This window comes from Artemia franciscana, chromosome 14 (genome assembly GCF_032884065.1).
Source record: "Artemia franciscana chromosome 14, ASM3288406v1, whole genome shotgun sequence".
Taxonomy (NCBI): Eukaryota; Metazoa; Arthropoda; class Branchiopoda; order Anostraca; family Artemiidae; genus Artemia; species Artemia franciscana.
The window spans coordinates 11,906,098-11,921,528 of NC_088876.1; the positions used below are offsets into that span (position 1 = coordinate 11,906,098).

The 15,431-nt window shown below is 38.0% G+C and overlaps 1 long non-coding RNA gene across 4 annotated transcripts in view; it reads right to left on the bottom strand.

The window, feature by feature from the left end:
* Nucleotides 1-15,431, bottom strand: part of LOC136035318 (uncharacterized) — a 117,962-nt gene that overhangs the window by 69,041 nt on the left and 33,490 nt on the right. The window lies entirely within an intron of this gene.

Below are 15,431 nucleotides of genomic sequence, written 5' to 3' on the forward strand. Positions count from 1 at the left end.
AGACATAAATATCCTTCTAAATATCAAATTTCATTGAGATCCTATCACCTGTTTGTAAGTTAAAATACCTTATTTTTTCTAATTTTTCAGGATTAACCCCCTCCCCCCAACTACCCCAAAGAGAGCAGATCCGTTCCGGTTATGTCAATCATGTATCTAGGACTTGTGCTTATTTTTCCCACCAAGTTTCATCCCGATCCCTCCACTCTAAGTGGTTTCCAAGCTTTAGCTTTCCCCCTCCAAACTCCCCCCAAATGTCACCAGATCCGGTCGGGATTTAAAATAAGATCTCTGAGACACGATATCCTTCTAAATTTCAAATTTCATTGAGATCAGATCACCCGTTCGTAAGTTAAAAATACCTCATTTTTTCTAATTTTTCAGAATTACCCCCCCCCCCCAATACCCAAAGAGAGTGGATCCGTTCCAGTTATGTCAATCATGTATCTAGGGCTTGTTCTTATTTGTCCCACCAAGTTTCATCCCGATCCCTCCACTCTAAGTGTTTTCCAAGTTATAGGTTCCCCCTCCCAAATCCCTCCCCAAATGTCACCAGATCTGGTCAGGATTTAAAATAAGAGCTCTGAGACACGATATACTTCTAAACATCAAATTTCATTGAGATCTTATCACCCGTTTGTAAGTTAAAAATACCTCATTTTTTTAATTTTTCAGAATTAACCCCCCCCCCCAACTACCCCAAAGAGAGCGGATCCGTTTTGGTTATGTCAATCATGCATCTAGGACTTGTGCTTTTTTTCCACCAAGTTTCATCCCGACACCTCCGCTCTAAGTATTTTCCAAGATTTTAGGTTTCCCTCTCCCAACTTCCCCCCCCCCAATATCACCAAATCCGGTCGAGATTTAAAATAACAGCTCTGAGACATGATATCCTTCCAAACATCAAATTTCATTAAGATCTGATCAACCATTCGTAAGTCAAAAAAATTTCTGTTTTTCTGTTTTCCAAATTAACGGGACCCCACTCCCCCCCCTCAGATGGTCGAATCCGGAAAACGACTATTTCTAATTTAATCTGGTCCAGTCCCTGATATGCCTGCCAAATTTCATCGTCCTAGCTTACCTGGAAGTGCCCAAAGTAGCAAAACTGGGAACAACAGACCGACAAAATTTGCGATTGCTATATGTCACTTGGTTTTCTGTACAATTTTCTCTACAGATGTGAATATGGTGTGCTCCACTCAATAGAAATCCACCCACTGTGGTATTTTACTTGTGTGGTAAATTTTAACTTTTCTCAAAATGTGCTTCAAATTAGCTTTTCCTCGGCAAGGGCGAAATTTTCTCCTTTTATGCAAAAAAAATATAATTTACGATACTTCCCACCGAAAAAGCAAAAATACTATGCGCTAACAATATATAATTTGTTTATACAGGAAGGATGGTCATAAAAACGTTGGAGTGAGATAAATCAATAGCAAGAATTTCATGTCTTTAGGACATTTCTAGTAGTCAAAAATAAATGATGGACTACCACTTTCCTCTGGGCATTTTCGAAAACTTTGTAACAAAAGTTTTGGGTAACAAAAATTAATGGCCAATTGAATTTCGTTTCTAATTAAAAGTAGATTAAGTTCAAGGTTATTTCATTTTAAGGTCAATCTCCGAGGTTTGAAGCCAATGCTATTTTCCTATAGCAGTGAAATGCGTATCAAACAGTTCGTGGTAACGAACTGTAGTAACGAGCGATCCGGCTCAATAGTAACCAAAACTCTAAAAAATTGAATTTTGATATCAATAGCTACATCAAAAGAATCGCATTTTAATGCTGATTTTAAATATGTAAGTTTCATCAAGTTTAGTCTTAGCCATCAAAAGTTACGAGCCTGAGAAAATTTGCCTTATTTAGGAAAATAGGGGGAAACACCCCCTAAAAGTCGTAGGATCTTAACGAAAATGACACCATCAGATTCAGCGTATCAGAGAACCCTACTGTAGAAGTTTCAAGCTCCTATCTACAAAAATGTGGAATTTTGCATTTTTTGCCCGAAGACAAATCACGGGTGCGTGTTTATTTGTTTGTTTTTTTTTTTTTTTTTTTTTTTCCCCAGGGGTCATCGTATCGACCAAGTGGTCCTAGAATGTCGCAAGAGGGCTCATTCTAACGGAAATGAAAAGTTCTAGTGCCCTTTTTAAGTGACCAAAAAAATTGGAGGGCATCTAGGCCCCCTCCCACGCTCATTTTTTTCCCAAAGTCAACGGATCAAAATTTTGAGATAGCCATTTTGTTTAGCATAGTCGAAAATCATAATAACTATGTTTTTGGGGATGACTTGCTCCCCCACAGCCCCTGGGGGAGGGGTTGCAAGTTACAAACTTCAACCAGTGTTTACATATAATAATGGTTATTGGAAAGTGTACAGACGTTTTCAGGGGGATTTTTTTGGTTTTGGGGGTAGGGTTGAGGGAGGGGGCTATGTGGGAGGATCTTTCCTTGGAGAAATATGCCATGGGGGAAAAAATTCAATGAAAAGGGCGCAGGACGAATCTGGTCACGTTAGAAAAAAACGTCAAATTAAGAGCTTAATATACAATGCTGGGTGTTCGGAGCCTCTCTATTATGGAGTATAATTTGAAAATAACACAACTATACGAGCGATAAAACATATATACCACAACCATAACTCAACTAACGAAAGAACTACTTAGAGATAACACAACTATAAAGCGAAAACAGGTGAAAACTAACGGGAAAATAAACGAACTAAGAGGTGGAAGGGGCCCAGAGAAAAAATATAATCCTTTTTCAATTTTGAGCCTAACTTCCGCAAAGGAGTAATAATGTCAGAAGCCCCGAAATACCGAATTATTTTCTTTTCAAACAGTTCGTGGTAAGGAACTGTAGTAAGGGGCGACCCGGCTCAATAGTAAACGAAACTCTAAAAAACGGAATTTTGATGCTAAAAGATACATCAAAAGATTCGAATTTTTACGCTGATTCTAAATATTAAGTTTCAATTAATTTAGTCTTTGTCATCAAAAGTTACGAGCCTGAGAAAATTTGCCCTATTTTGGAAAAAAGGGGGAAACATCCATTAAAAGTCACAGAATCTTAACGAAAATCACACTATCGCATTCGGTATATCAGAGAACTCTATAGCAAAAAATTCAAGCTCCTATCTAAAAAATGTGGAATTTTGTATTTTTTGCCAGAAGACAAATCACGGGTGCGTGTTTATTTATTTGTTTGTTTTTTGTTTTTGTTTTTTCCCAGGGGTCATCTTATCGACCAAGTGGTCCTAGGATGTCGCGAGAGGGCTCATTCTAACGGAAATGAAAAGTTCTAGTGCCCTTTTTAAGTGACCAAAAAATTGGAGGGCAAATAGGCCCCCTCCCATGCTCATTTTTTCCAAAAGTCAACAGATTAAAATTTTAAGATAGCCATTTTGTTCAGCATAGTCGAAAACCATAATAACTATGTCTTTGGGAATGACTTACTCCCCCACAATCCCTGAGGGAGGGGCTGCAAGTTACAAACTTTGACCAGTGTTTACATATAGTAATGGTTATTGGGAAGTGTACAGACGTTTTCATGGGGATTTTTTGGTTTGGGGGGAGGGGTTGATGGGAGAGGGCTTTGTGGGAGGATCTTTCCTTTGAGGAATATGTCACGGGGGAAGAAAAATTCAATGAAAAGGGCGCAGGATTTTCTAGCATTACTATAAAAAAAACAATGAAAAAATAAACATGAAAACGTTTTTTCAAATGAAAGTAAGGAATAGCATTGAAATTTAAAACGAACAGAGATTATTACGCATATGAGGGGTTCTAAAAATACTTTAGCATAAAGAGCGAGGTATTTAGGAGGAGATAGATACCTCGCTCTTGATGCTAAAATATTTTTAGTGATTTCAACTATTTATTCTACGGCCTTTTTGATTCAGGGGTCATTCTTAAAGAATTGGGACAAAACTTACGATTTAGTGTAAAGAGCGAGGTATTAACGAGGGTAAAAACCCCCTCGTACACATAATAAAAATATAAGAATATAAAAGTTTGTTACGTAAGTTAATTCTTAAGTTACGTATATTTTTTACTAATAAAAACGTTCGTTGAATATTAAAAGTTCTAGTAGCCTTTTTAAGTAACCGAAAAATTGGAGGGCAGCTAGGCCTCCTTCCCCACCCCTTATTTCTCAAAATCGTCTGATCAAAACTAAGAGAAAGCCATTTAGCCAAAAAAAAATTAATATACTAATTTCATTTCAATAATTTATATGCGGAGAGCCAAAATCAAACATGCATTAATTCAAAAACGTTCGGAAATTAAATAAAAAAACTAGTTTTTTTTAACTGAAAGTAAGCAGCGACATTAAAACTTAAAACGAACAGAAATTACTCCGTATATGAAATGGGTTGTCCCCTCCGCAGTCCCACGCTCTTTACGCTAAAGTTTTTAATTATTTTAAAAAGTAGAATTGTGGCAAAGAGTCAAACTTTAGCGTAAAGAGCGAGGGACTGTGGAAGGGACAACCCATTTCATATACGGAGTAATTTCTGTTCGTTTTAAGTTTTAATGTCGCTCCTTACTTTCAGCTAAAAAAACCAGTTTTTTTTATTTAATTAACAACAGACACGAGCAGATTCTTTGATGAAAAAATTACTGTGGCTTCATTGAAAGCTTTAACATGAATAGGCCGAACAAATTTGCATTTTATTTCTTTAGAGCTTCATAAAAAATTAATTAGTGGGGTTACCTCTAATTTTTAAAAGTAGTAATAAAATTACTTTTAGAATACGTAGAGAATTGTAAAGTAGCCTCTCGATTTGCCACAAGATTTCAAAATTTCTGGACGTGAATTTTTTTTTTTTATTATCATCAGTTTCCTTTAAAATTTGCCATTTAAGATATTATTCCTTTACTATTTAAAAGGGTTGTACTAATCATACAGCCTTGATTTTTACGTCAATTTGTAGATCTTTTACCGATAAATAATCCCAAAGATTCTCAAGTTTGTAGTTATAAGAGATGATTTTTAGCAATAATTCTTAGTGTTCAAGATTTCCTTCTTTTTCATTGGCTTAAGCACTCCTTGAGGGGTTTGCCAAAATATCATTAAGAATGTTGACATCTCCTTAGCATTACGACCACAGATTTAAAAGGAAGTTGAAAACATGTATAGTTGAAAACATGTATTATTATCTAGTATCTTATGTCGAAATTAAAAGGGCTTAAAAATACGTATAATATGTTGGTTCTTCTTGATCCTAATGATGATTTTGATTATTTTTTAAGTTTTACCGAAAACTCTGAAAACTGTAATGTTAAATCATATGTTTTTTCTTTAAGGGGGAGGAAATTTGCAATGTTTTGACGCCCAATAATTTGCTTATATTGATTTTCTTAGGGAAGAGTTACAAAAAAAAACTTTAGAAAACCCATCAAAAGATTTTGTTACGTTTTAACGAGTTAGACAAATATTCCAAAGAGGGGGAGGGGGATGAAGCCCCCTAACCTCCCCCTGGATACTAGCTTGCTACTTGGACTGATGAGGAATTCATTTTAAATTTAATCCGTAGTCTATTTGGCAACTGTGACAGTATAGTGACAAGGAGAATGATTAAATGCTTCTTGGTGTAAAAGCATCTCAAAATATAAAACTAAAATATTCTATTCAGTTACTTTTTGTTTACAAGGAAACTAAAAAAAACATACATTCAGAAATTTGCGTTTTGTAGTGATTCTAATTTTTTTTTTTTTTAAGCCGGTCCCATACTGAAAGGTTAACATTAGTTACTCATTCGAATAGGACGTTCGAATAAGATAATAAATTACTCAGCCACTATCTTTAAATATTTTTTAGTTCTTCTACTACCTTTTTTATTTTTCATTTTTAAGGAAATGACTTGAGAGCAAACAGAGATCAAATAAAAAACAAGTCTATTTAAAAATAAAAAGTAAAGCTACGTCTTGAGAAGAGCCAAAAAAAAAACTACGAGGAAAATAATAAATTTTAATATTAAATTTAATAAATTTAAATAAAAATCAAAAGAAACAGACATTAGACTTATGATAAAATGAAACCAAAAATGAGCTTATAATCTACCAGAAATAAAACTGATATGCAGCTCAAATTCAAAACAAGCAGAAATTACCAGAAATACCAACAGGGAAGTAGTGCACAATTACAGTTTGAAAAAAGAACGGTATTAAAGTACAGATATTATAGTTAAGAAAAAACAGATACTAGAATTTATAAGAAATGAAATCAATAATGAACTTTTAATGTACCAAAAATAAAACTGTTATTTAACTTAAACTCAAAACGAACAGAAATTACTAGATATATGAGCTGGGAAGTCATCCTTTTCACACTCCTATTATAGCGCAAGTTTCATCCGGGCTTTATTGAAAGCAAAGTAAAACAGAGTGATTATTTTGTCAATTAAAACCCAAAAATATATCCAGAGTTAAGGGTGTTACCGGGCTTCAGCCCCTCCCCCCTCACCCAAAAAGGTAAAAGGTAAAGGATACGGCATTAGATTTTACAGTCTGTACCGGCGGTGCTGATCTCCGTTTCTTGGCCCTTCAGCCAGGAAGTGCAATGGGGGGTTGGGGGTCAGCCATAGTGTGCTTTCGCACACCCTTCCTGTTTATCTTCCCCAGATTTCTCCAGGTACCCATTTAGAGCTGGGTCGACTCGGGCTAAGCTTACAGAGTCACGCCACTGACCCCCGCCCCAAACTGAAGAATTGGGTACACCGGGATTCGAACCCGCGTCCTCTCAGACAAGGGATCTCGAATCAAGCGCACCAACCCATTCGGCCAGGGCCCCTCACCCAAAGCTTTGCTTCTATCAAGGAGGCACACTCGTGCCTCTTTAAAGAGGCGAACCATGACAATGTTAAGCGATCTTCGGTTCCAGTGGTCGCAGAGGGATGCATTTCGTAGCCCGAGCTCGAACTAAGAAACCTGCCAAATTTCATCCCCTTCAACTTTTCCTTCATGGGGAAAACCTGGCCGAAAGTTTCGACCCCCAAACCCCACCCCCACGCCCCTTTAACGTTGTCTGATAAGGCTGAAATTCACAAGTTAAAGTCCCCTAGGGCCCAGGAGCTTATCCGCGAAATTTCAGCTCGATCCGATAACTCCCTCCCTGTTTTCCAGAAACCACGCATAGCCACTTAATGTTCATGTTCTCCTTTTGTTTTTTTTCTGCCACGCCTACAGGTTACAGCCGACATCGGATCTGGGTGTACGAAGACTCATTCGACGTGGAATTCTCCGAGTAATTTTCCTGGAAAGTTTCGTCGGAAAATCTTAACCCCCCGATTTTCTAGCTTAGAAAAACCCATTTCCCCATAAGAGCCCATGTTTATTTTTGAAATTCTTAAAAGTTATTTAAAAGTTATATTTATACACATGTAGGTCTTTCGACTTCAAACATGCCCGGTTAGCTCAGTCGGTAGAGCGTGGGACTTTTAATCCTAAGGTCAAGGGTTCAAGTCCCTTATCGGGTGGTTTTTATTCACAAAATATGAAAAAAACTTCGTTTTCTTAAAGAGTTAAAGAGGCTGCGTCCCAAAGTCGAACCTTAAAACGTACAGGAATTAGGAGAGGCAGTCCTAATTCCTGTACGAGGAGTACAGGAACTATTAAATTACATCCACCATGGATTGTAGAAAAACGTACAGAAATAATATGAAAAAAACTTCGTTTTCTTAAAGAGTTAAAGAGGCTGCATCCCAAAGTCGAACCTTAAAACGTGCAGGAATTAGGAAAGACAGTTGGGGGGCTGCCGCCCCCCCCCCAACCCCCCGCTTTTAAAGACTCTTTTGTACAGGTTTTTTGTTGTGGGGGGACTTCATTGTTACTAATTACTAGTTTTGGCGCAATGGTTCTCCTGTCCTCTTGTGTTTAACATTTTTCGAAGTTATTCCATTATTCATTCATTTCAATTTTTTGTTAATTCAAAGAGGGCCTTTCCGAAGCCAAGAGCGGGGGTAGGGGGCGGCAGCCCCCCACAACAAAAAACCTGTACAAAAGAGTCTTTAAAAGCGGGGAGTTTGGGGGGCGGCAGCCCTCCAACTGCCTCACCTAATTCCTGTACGTTTTAAGGTTCGACTTTGGGACGCAGCCTCTTTAACTCTTTAAGAAAACGAAGTTGTTTTCATATTATTTGAAAATAAACCTAAAAAATGCATATAACAACTTTTAATGTGCTTTGTAATTTTTTTGGTAAACACCCTCCCTCCCCTAAAATAATTATACCCCTTCCCTCAAAATCTCAGTTATGGGCCTATAGAAATCAAACCGTTCAAAAAACAAATTATTTTCAATAAATTACGATTTAGAATTTATAAGGCGAGAAAAAAGTGAAAGAGAGCACTATTTTCTTTATTAATCATAGGATATCATTTTTCTTTGTTGGGCTGTTGTTGATGTTATTACTAATAAAACCAAATTAATTTTTTAATTGATTTTTGAATAACATTATAACAATTGAAAACTAAAATTCCAATAACAATCAAAATCACACGAAAGAAAACTTATAAGTTTATACAACTATTTTATGCCTAAATTCTTCCTTTTTTTTGGTCGATTTCATTTAAACATATGAAGCAATAGTGCCTAAATTACACTTTAAAAATGAAAAATTCAAATTTTTCATGAGATCCACTTTGTTATTTGAAGTGAAGTTTTGCACTGACAAATCTAGTCGGTTCTTTTATGCATTTTAAAGGAATATGTTTAGAATTAACAAAGTATCAATGGAAGTTGAGTGTATATCAGCATGATGGAGCTATTTTTTTATTATAAATATAATCACTTTCATCTTGAAAGCTTTCGTTAGTCTTTGTTCTTAGATGTATAAAGATAAAATAAATATCGCTTAAAATATATATTAATTTCAGTAAAGCGTGAATGACGCACTGTAACTGGGGTAAAAGGGGGACTGATACAAAATATTACTAAGTTCAGCACTCCCCTCACCATTTTCTGTAAAGCTCACCTGAATTTCCTTTGTCTTTTAAAGGTCAAGCATGCCCACCTATCTCAATAACATATACTCTTATGTAGACAAGGGCCGAATTGCATAACTTACAGTCCTTGCCCTGAGGGTTCTTGAGGGGGATTGGCATCCCCCAAAACCAAGCTATTAAATCTTTCAACTATGTTGAACAAAATGACTATCTCAAAATTTTGATTGGATGTGTTTGGGGAAATGATGGGATGAGTGGGCTGATAGCAATCCAATCACTTTTGACTCTTAAAAAGGGCACCATAACTTTCATTTTCCAATTGAATGAGCTCCTTTCAAAGTTTCTATGACAAATCCTTCTATACAAAGTGTCTTGGTAGAAAAAAGAAGAAAAAAACATTATACCCCTTTCGCTCTTTACGTGGACAGCGCTATTACGGAGCTCATGATCACATTAATTATGGTGATCGAAGAATCAAATCATTTTTTTCCACAGCAGGAAGTCAAACAATAAAAATAAGATTAAATACACGAACACTTGGTTTGTTCACTTTGTTCGGATTTTGTATTCCTCAGCTTTCAAGTAAATTCCCGATATACAATCAAAATAAATTTTGACTTGAAAAAGTGAAAACATTCCCAGTCTTTTTAGTATCATGAAGACTTCTTCTTAAATGAATTATAAGGAACACATTCACATAATATTCTGAAGACTCGTTGAACTTCAAAAAACTTCATCGTGATAAGTGCCCCTAGGAAAACCAAGAACTACTTTTTTTCCAGTCAAATCTTCAAAAAAATGAAATTGTCATCATTGAAGCCTTCATTGGGTCAAGACCTTCGTTGATAAAGATTTCGTTGTTCGTTTGCCAGCAAGTGTGAAGCCTAATACGATGACTCAGGGCATGGATAGCAGAAGAGGGCCTTTGGGCCCACCTTTCCGACTTATTATTGAAGAGAACTTTTACCATTTTCTTTAAATTATATTGGTGTAACTTGGATTTTTTTTTCCATTTTTTTTAAACCTTGAATCAATAAAATTACTTCAATGTAATGTCACCAAATTTGATTGGGCTTTCCAAATGCATTGAAAAGAGACATTCAAACAACGGACAAGACAAAGAAAATTGTTCTTTATGCAAGACAATGGAAGCAAACCATAAAGTACAGATACAAGCAAAAAAATTGTAACTTTTTTTAAAACTATATAACTTTATTAAATTAAAGAACTTTAGCTATAAAGTTTTATTAAAATTTGCTTATCAATTAAAAATTATATTCTTAATATATTTCAGCAGTCAATTGCGGTCCATAAAAATAGTTAAAGCAAAAAATCCAAGCCGAAGAAAAACACAAAATCGATGATATCTAATTCACAACGATGAGGTGGGGGAAAAGCATTTTCAGTTTCTACAAAATGAATATACAAAGAAACAAAACACACAACATTTTAAAATACCAAAATCCCAAGGAGGAGGGGGCAAAAAAGTGTACTTAAAATAAAGCCCTGTTTTTAAAAGCTACTTTTGATATCCCCTCAGGCATAATTTTTACCTTTGGGCTATCGCATTTATTGGATGACTAAGGGCGTATACACTCCATCTCAGAGGAAAAACCCCTTTTTTCTACCTACTGTTCCAACCGCAAAGGAAAACATTTTATACAATGCATGATGAATTTGTAAGCATTTACAACAAAAATATCTGTGATAATCTGATGTACGCAACACACATAACATTTTTTGTTCCTTTTATCTGCCCTCTGCACGCAAATATAACCTTTTTACTAATTAGTGCGGTCTAAGAACACACGAATTATGAATATCAGTAAAACACAAAAGTGATCAGCAATTTGTTTTATTGGGACCAAATTGAGTAAAGACACAACTTCAAGAATAACACAAACAAATAGGAGATGAACATTCAAAATATATAGTCCAGGACTTTTAGGGTTTGACCCGGACAAAATTGCAATATAAACTAAAATGGTACCAAAATGATCAGAAAAAAATTCTGTACAACATACTAAAAGTCCCCATAAATCCGAGTGGGGCGAGTACCCGAAAAACAGGGGAAAAGGGGGAAATACGGGGGAAAAGGGAAATATACAGGGTAGGGGTAGAAAGCATGTGGAAATGTGTTTTCTGGGGTTTTTCTATCTGCTGATCACGAAACTGACCCCTAAATGAAGGAAAGAAAACGAGAACCATGAAAACCGAACAAAACTGGAGGAAACAACGGAAAAAGGGAAGGGAGGCCTGACTCCTGAGCCAGCTGCTAATGGCTAATAAGTAGGCCTATGGACAAAATAACTCGCTTAAGTATCAAACTTGTACTTTCTTGAATCACAGACATTTCTTACAACCATTTGAATTACTAAACATAAAGAAAACAACCGCTTGGCAGTTATATATAAAATGGCTATTATATGTAAAATTTGCACTTTCGAAGGCAGTATAGTTGACTTGAAAAACACAGCATTGATATCACTAGTCGAGCTCCTCGTCTTCGACAATCTCGTTGTCCCTGTTCAAACAGTTGATACCCTGACATTCTCCGCACGCGAACGTACACGCTAATCCATTTTTCTTGCAGCTGCATCGCGAGTTCTCGCAGCCTGTCTTACAGTTGCATCTCACGACACTGAAAAGAGTCTGAGGTGCGGGCAACAAATGGGTCATCACAGGTGAGTATTTATGGTCTCTGAGGACCCAACCCCAGTCAGCCGGGTCGAGGTCAGCTGGTTCCCCTTTCCAACGGGATACCTGGAGGCGCACTCGCTGGGAGTGGAATGAAGCTGCAGCTTCGGTTGGCGGAAGCCTTTCAGGCTTAACAAACGCCGTAGTATTAGACGAAGAAACTTTTTCCAAGAAAATTCGATGTTGCAGCTTAGTGAGATCTTCGTTTAGTCGTGCTTTATACAAGCTGAGGTGAAGATATTCACCCGCTTTCACAATTTCATCTTTGGACGATGATTCATCCAGAAACACTTTGCATTTTTTTCTGAACACATCGCTCTTCTTCAAAAGAGGTAGCGCAGCTTGCTTTCCAAGTCCGAAAACTCGTGAGGTCGTGTCACATCCCAAGAGTGCGTGCCCTACCAGAAGCAGCCTGGATACTTCTCCCATTTTTTTTTGCACTTCGTTGAGGCACCAGAACCGTGTTATCGCTTCTTTTGCGTTCGTTGACGATTCGAAGTAGAGTGTTTTTGCATTAGGCGGGAGGTGATACAAGAGTAGAATCAGAAGGTCAGTGTCGTTGCCAAGAACTATTGTTTCAGAGTTTTCTGCTTTCGTCACGGCAGTCTTCACGATTAGATAGTCAGCATCGTCCTTCGCATGGACGACTTCAAATTCTTTGGCTCTGAGTTTTCCCCGATGTAGCTTATAATTCGCTGTTTGTTCTGAGAGTTGCTCAAAAACTCTTCTTTCTTTTTCTGGAGCTTCATCCCTAAACTGAAATCGATCACTTGATGCTGGCTTCCCTTACACCGTCGGTTGTGCGTAGCATCTTTCGTGGTTGGACCAGCGCTGTATCCATCGAAGACAACAGTAGGGGAGGTACAGCGTCGAGTAACGAAACTAACATAGCTGTCACAGATTGAATCATAAGTATCACCAATCTTCCAAGGTACTTGCTGAAGCAGCCAACCTCCGTCAACTACAGTGACACGATCTGACACTGGCAGGTGGTGAATCGAGTCCGTGTTCGCTTCTTTCCATATTGCTTTCGCTAGTACAGGTTTGTCTGGCTGACGCATTATGCCAGGATTCTCAAACAAAGCGGGCGGATAACTGCACAGTTCGTAACGTAGAGTTTCTGCCATGTCATTTTCAGATGTATGGGCAGCAGTCGAAAGACGTTGAAAAAGCAGTGCAGGATCGATATGCAAAATCTCGCCATCTATCCTAATGTTCCCATCGGATGCCAGTGTAACGACTTTGTCTTTCTTCCTGAATGAAAAACTTTCGACGGATTGGCCATCCATGCGCTGGAGGATCAGCTCACCTACAGCTTTAACATCCTCTGCATTGACGCCTTTATGGGCAATCAGCCCGGAACCTATACTTCTAAGCTCTGTGGAACTAGTGAAAGGAGAGTTCTCTAGAAGGAATTCAAGAAACGTCAGTAGATCCTTAGTATCTCTCTGTATTCGTGCTGCGGTTGCAGTAACGTGCTGTTCACTAGAACTGTACTCTAGACCCGTCAGTTTCTGCATTAGATCATTCACTGAAGCGAGTACTGGCATAGACATTGTCCATATGTTTCTCTGAAGCTCAGTCATCCCTTTTCCTCTTGTCAGCCCTCCATCTGTTTTTAAGCTCCTCATCAGGACTGTCTCGATGACGAGGTCTGGAGCCAATCCAGCCCAAAAACGATCACTTCGTCGGGCAATAAACTTGCCGCTTGCAAACTGTTCGAAGAGCTGTGGATTCGATGCTTCAAGTTCCTGCATCATCTGAAGAAAAAGACGAACTGACTTGGTATAAAGATTATGCCCCGCAGCTGCGAGGTACGGGAGCATATCAGAAAGAGAGGATAAGTAGAGATCCCAGTCTCCAGTCCTTTCTGCTTTCAGAAACTTCCGAAAGATCGAAACCATCTCGGAATACTGCATGAATAGTTTCGCAGTTCTGCTGGATTTCAGAGACGATTTTAAGGCTTCGAGGCGTAGCGAAATTGCCTGAAGGGCTTCGTGGTTAGCCGCTTCTTCCACAGAAATCTTTCCATCCACCAAATCGTCATACACACTGGAGACTCGTACAAGATCTTCGTGGTCGGAAGGTCTCTCGCCATACGGAATCGAATATGCCAGGCACAAAAGTGAAATATTCAGTGATGCGTCGACTAGCTCGTGAGCTCTTACTGCTCTTGCAACCGCTTTGCCGCTGAAAATGTGTTTCACTGTATTCTCCCCGTACACAAGTTCTAACATCTCTTTCAGGCCCGACCCTTCCATTATATAGCCTATGGCCCCTAAGAAGCTCATTCGTGTATGGAACCCTCCAAGCATTGTTACAATTTTCTTCAGGGGACTTGCTGGAGACTGGGGACTATTGGATCCGCTAGATGTCATTCCGTCAGGATAGGTTTTGTCGTCGGCACTGGAACTCCGCGGTGACTAGTCTACCTTGCTTCTCTTACTGGATGTCGAATTAGAACAGGATTATGTTGACGAACCCACGCGCTTGTCGATAACGGCGAGGAATACGGAATAATGTAATTTCAGTATTTTTCCGTATTTCTTTCTCGGATTTTTTTTTTGCCTTTTCCGAACCTATGGGGTAGCCGAACCTCTATAGATCTCCTGTATTTGTTCTCGAACTTTGTTTTAGATGTCAATTTATAATCAGCAGATAGAAAAACCCTAGAAAACACATTTCCACATGCTTTCTACCCCTACCCTGTATATTTTCCTTTTTCCCCTCCCTCCCCCCCCATTTCCCCGTTTTATGTTAATCAATTTTTGTATATCATTTTATATCTCAATTTCATAATCACCAGATAGGAATACCCCAGAAAATATCTTCCAAACCGCTTTCTACCCCTACCCTGTATTCTTCTCTTTTCTCCCCTCTTTCCCCTGTTCCCCCGTTTTCCGTAGTACTCTTTTTCTATACTGAATTTTAGATGTCAATTTCGTAATCAGCGTATGTGAAAACCCCAGAAAACTCACTTTAAACTATTTTCTGGGCATGTTCGGCATTTTTCCCATTTTCCCCCGCATTTCCCCCTTTTCCCCTGTTTTTCGGGTACTCGCCCCACTCGGATTTATGGGGACTTTTAGTATGTTGTACAGAATTTTTTTCTGATCATTTTGGTACCATTTTCGTTTATATTGCAATTTTGTCCGGGTTCGACCCTTTTTTGAGCTAAAAGTCCTGGACTAATAAGAAATTATTATAAAACTTTTAACAGTGTTCAGAATTCGTAGGAAGAGGGTGAAGTCCTTCGCTCTTATGTTGACGTGTCAGCAGTAAAAGGCATTTGCAATTATATCTGACATTTTTTTTCGGCCTCATTTGAACCACAATTAACAGATTTAATCCATACATAAATTAAAATTCAGAAACTGCACTAAATTTCGATTGAAATTTTGAGGGTTGACAGTGTTTTCTATTACCTCACAAAAAGCTAGTCTCCTAACCAAAAATCCATTTATACTACTGGCAGTTATAGAAATCTAAATTAATGAAATTGTTTTGGTCTAAATTGATGATTAAGTAGATGATATCTAGCATCCTCTCACGTCTATTGACCCCGGGACAGGCCACAGTTGCCAATAAAGCAATTTAAACAAGTTTCGCTCCAGCGAATATCACAGTGAAACGCGAGGACATATCACGCATGAAAAGTTTTTGGCATTTAATACTGAAAAGCAGTATGAAATAATTTTATAGTCCCGCTACTCTACATCTTTATAAAAAAAACAATCTTCAAACGGCCTTCCCCATGGGCAGCGACTGATATTAACCAAGGTCGCGCTC